The 4,399-nt window shown below is 37.0% G+C and overlaps 1 non-coding gene across 1 annotated transcript; it reads right to left on the bottom strand.

Annotated features, from left to right (window-relative positions):
* Positions 1-774: 774 nt before the first annotated feature.
* Positions 775-881, bottom strand: LOC123387206. The gene has a single exon (XR_006601531.1). It is a non-coding gene; the product is annotated as a U6 spliceosomal RNA (small nuclear RNA).
* Positions 882-4,399: the final 3,518 nt, after the last annotated feature.

Here is a 4,399-nt window from a genome sequence, read left to right on the forward strand (position 1 = left end):
CTTGATGGGTCTTCAGTAACTTTAACTGAGAGCCTTAGATGTGGAAATTAATTTGCACAGGAATGGAATGCGACGCCAAGTTTAGGTAGCAGAGGAGATATTTTTGGAAGGATTATTTTTGTTTATCTTTAAATTATACAGTAGAAGGCTGTCTACTTACGGCTCCCTGCAGACCTACTTGCTAGTATAATTCAGTGGATAAGCCCACCTCCTACTAAGAGAATTTTTTTTAAAGTTTACTTTTTTTTTTTTTTAAGATTTTCTTTATTTATTTGACAGAGAGAGACACAGCTAGAGAGGGAACACAGCAGAGGGAGTGGGAGAGGGAGAAGCAGGCTTCCCAAGCAGGGAGCCCAATGAGGGGCTTGATCACAGGACTCTGGGATCATTACCTGAGCTGAAGGTAGATTCTTAATGACTGAGCCACCCAGGCACCTCAAAACAGTTTACTCTTGGCATGAGGTATTTTCTTTTCTTTCTTTCTTTCTTTTTTTTTTTTTTTAAGTTTATTTATTTATTTGACAGAATGAGAGAGAGAGAGAGAGAGAGTGTGTGCTCGCAAGCAGGGGGAGTGGGGGAGGGAGAAGCAGGCTCCCCTGGGAGCAGAGAGCCCAGGGCTTGATCCCAGGAGCTGAAGGCAGACCCTTAACTGACTGAGCCACCCAGGCACCCCGGTATTTTTATTAATGTTTTAGAATCATGTTTACTTTTTAATGCTTTCATTTCATCTTATTCTCATGGTTATTATTTATTTGTGTATTGATGTTATTAAAGAAAAATACTGAATGCATCACGAATTTGCCTGTCATCCTTGTGCAGAGCCCATTCTAGTCTTCTCTATATCAGTCCAGTTTTGGTAAATGTGCTGCCGAAGTGAAGACTGTTATTATTTACTGAAGTACTGTTGAGAAAATTTTAAGATTTTAAAGCATACAACTTGGTGATTTGATATATGTGTACATTACGAAAGGGGAAATCATGTTAACCTTTGTAAATTGGTTTTAAGTCTCATGACTTGATTTTATGTTATTTAAGTTTCCCTTGAGAAACAAAGAATTAAAAGAATTTTTAAAGGGAAAATTAATGAAAGAGGGGAAAAAATTGGGAGCAACTTATAAAAAATAGACTTTTTAAATAAAATTGAAAAAGGCTTAATCGAGGAGACAAAAAAGTAAAACAGTCAAAAGCAGAACCGAAACTAAACAGTGGAAAGTTTTCTGGCCAGTCTCAACAAGGAAAAAAAGAAAGAAAATAGTGAAACAGTACTAAGATTAAGAAAGAGAGAATATAAACATGAATATAGACAATATATAGGTAATTACAAATAAGGCAATCTGGTAGAAAAATCTTAAGTGAAGTTTTGTTTTACTAGTTATCTAGACTTACCGTAAAGCATATAATAATTGAAGCAGAGCAATTTGCCACTAATATACTAAAACAATAGAATAAAGAACTTAGAAGAAAGCATTCAAAAATGAGGAAGTTTGGCATAGGACAAAGGTAGCATTTAAGCACCAGGGAAAAAGGGTGGAAGTAAGTGACTATCCACTTATATCCATATTACATCCTGAACTTGAACCATAATACAACTCCAGATGCCTTAAAATTTTAAATGTGAAAAATCAGACCAGTAAGATAAACTAGAAGCAGTTCAAAGAACTACTACTTTATCTTCCTTTCACCAAATTTGTCATTTTTTTATTTTTTTTCATGTTATTTTATTCTTTTTATTTTTTTCCTCCTGAACTGTCTATTTTGGCAAAATGGATGACATATGAAACAGAATATACAGTCATGGAAAGTTCTCTGTAATTACTGTTTGCAAAGCCAATTTATAGAAAAAAAGCATGGTATGATCCCGTTTTGTTATCAAAAACAATCATAATGAAATGAAGTCCATCCCTCAACTCTGCATCAGTAATTGGAGACTATCCCAACTGACGTCTCAGAGGTATAAGAGATATCCAGCTGTTTATTGTCATTGGGAATCGTTAAGTCGGTTCTAGACCCCATCTTCCCTGTCTTATGGACAATTCAATTGCGGCTGCATTGGGTCCTGTTCTCCTTTCACTAGTTACCGTCCCACACGTGGGAGGAAGAGCTAATCTTCAGTCCATCATTGTCAACACTGATCATTTATTTTCCAGGTGAGGGATAAACATTCGAAATCTGGTGTCTTCCTGCTCTTCTTGTACACGTAGGGTAGAGAAATACTTACTGAAGTGGGGACACTTGTTAAGGCTCACTGCCCTCTTAGGGGAACTCATGCGGTCATCCTGGGAAGTCTGGATGCTAGGACAGTGAACCTGGACAGCAGGAGTCCTTCACATATTCCCTAACCTGTCATCCTTTATTTTTGGGTGAAATTATGCTTCCTGTTCCAATATACCTCAAAGATTCCACCTTTCTCTTTCTGGTTTCTTCAAACATACATAGATAACATTTTATATGACTTTAAATTAGCATAAAAGACTAGAGGAAACCGAGTTGAAGCCACTATTGGTTTTTTATCCTTAGGAAAAAAAAATCCTGAAGAAAAGAAATCTAAAATTTGAATAATTGATTGAACTGGCGGGGGGACGAGGACAGGAGTGGGATACTGGTTGGAGGAAGGAAAAATAAGGAAGATAAACAGAGTCGTAGCAAATATATGCTAATATTCTGATTATGTGTGTAGGAAAAGATCTATAATGATACAAGTAACTAAAAACAATTACTTCTGAGATTAGGGACACCTTTAGCTTCATATAGAACTGTAGTATCTGAAATATTTACAGGAGTTTGCTACTTTTATGAACTACAAAAAGATTAGCTGAAGAAGCAAAATAGACCAAACTATAGGAGAGTTTTGTTTTTACAAAATTTCAGTTTATGATTATTAGGGATATAACTAAGTCAAGGAAACTGTCTAAACTTCCTAAGGTACTGTGTCCACGCATGATGGAGATCTAGAGGTGAAAGTTTGAATGTTTATTTAAAACAGATTCTTTATTATATTTGAACTATTTGAAAAGGAAAACTCCAGTATCAAAACAATATGAATATAACACATGAGTTTCCAACAGGTATATATCTTGAAGCTCTTGAAGTCCTTGGGCAGGTGATAAAGTTCAGGCAAAGATCTAGTTCTTCCATGAAAAGAAAGTTTTAATATGCTTTGGGACTCTGAGAAATGCCATCTACATGTTGCTTATTAGTCCAGAGACCATCAGAAACACAGAAAGCAAGATTATGACAAGCTAGTTTTGATTTACTTTAGAACAATTTCATCTTGCTTAGTAGAATGTAGGACTTAAAATCTGAGAGCTGGGCAGAAGGATGTATGTTGGTCTCTGAATCCCAGAGTTCTTTGTTCTAGGAAATAGGAGGGGCAAAGAGCCAAATAACAAGAGAAACTTAAAAAAAAAAAAGAAAGAAAGAAAAGGAAAAGAAATAAAAGCAGTTGTTTTTGCAAAGGTTCAGAGATTTTATAGTCCCTAAACCAAGGACCTAGAGTCTACTTGTCAATCAGGACCCCAGAATGTAGAGATTCCACTTGGGCAATAACGTTTTTTCTCTTAACCTAAAGCAAATTTATGCCATCCAGTTGGACCATAAGGAGATAAAACTAAGAACTAAAAACTTTTTTTAAAAACGTCCCAAATGGAAGTCATTGAAAAAATAAACCACCTGCAACAAAGAAGAAAAAGAGGTATGTGTGATTTTTTTTTTTTAAGATTTTATTTATTTATTTATTTGACAGACAGAGATCACAAGTAGGCAGAGAAGCAGGCAGAGAGAGAAGGAAGCAGGCTCCCTGCTGAGCAGAGAGCCCGATGGAGGGCTCGATGGAGGGCTTGATCCCAGGACCCCAGGATCATGACCTGAGCCAAAGGCAGAGGCTTTAACCCACTGGGCCACCCAGGCACCCCAGTATGCGTGATTTACCATGCACTAATTCAAGTGGTAAATTATTGAATCATCAAAATTAAAATAGATAATCTCATCGTTCCAAAAGGAATGAAATAGTAGGATAGCGTGGTATAGTCATAACGAAATGCTCCCAGATTCGAGCTTTTCCAAATACTTTGTCTTGCTGCCTACATTGTGAACAAAAAAAATTGTTGGCTCTACTATGTGCCTCCCTCTCCAACTACCACCCCTGCCATGGGTGTAGCTTCCCCTCCCTGTTCTGCCCCAACCATCCTGTCTTCCTTGCTGTTCGCTGAACAGGCTATGGTCTGCCTAGGAAATGTTGCTCCTGGGAAGCAACAGCTGAACTGAAAAGTGGAGTGCTTATTTAAATTAAAGACAGTGACCCAAAGTCGGTGATGTAGACGTTATTTCATAATTAAAAGTAACAAGTTTCCTGGTTCTCAGCACACACATGAGCATTAATTGAGCATGTCACTGTGATGAG

Source organism: Mustela putorius, unplaced genomic scaffold (assembly GCF_011764305.1).
Source record: "Mustela putorius furo isolate JIRA1106 unplaced genomic scaffold, ASM1176430v1.1 tig00003846_pilon_pilon_pilon, whole genome shotgun sequence".
Lineage (NCBI taxonomy): Eukaryota > Metazoa > Chordata > Mammalia > Carnivora > Mustelidae > Mustela > Mustela putorius.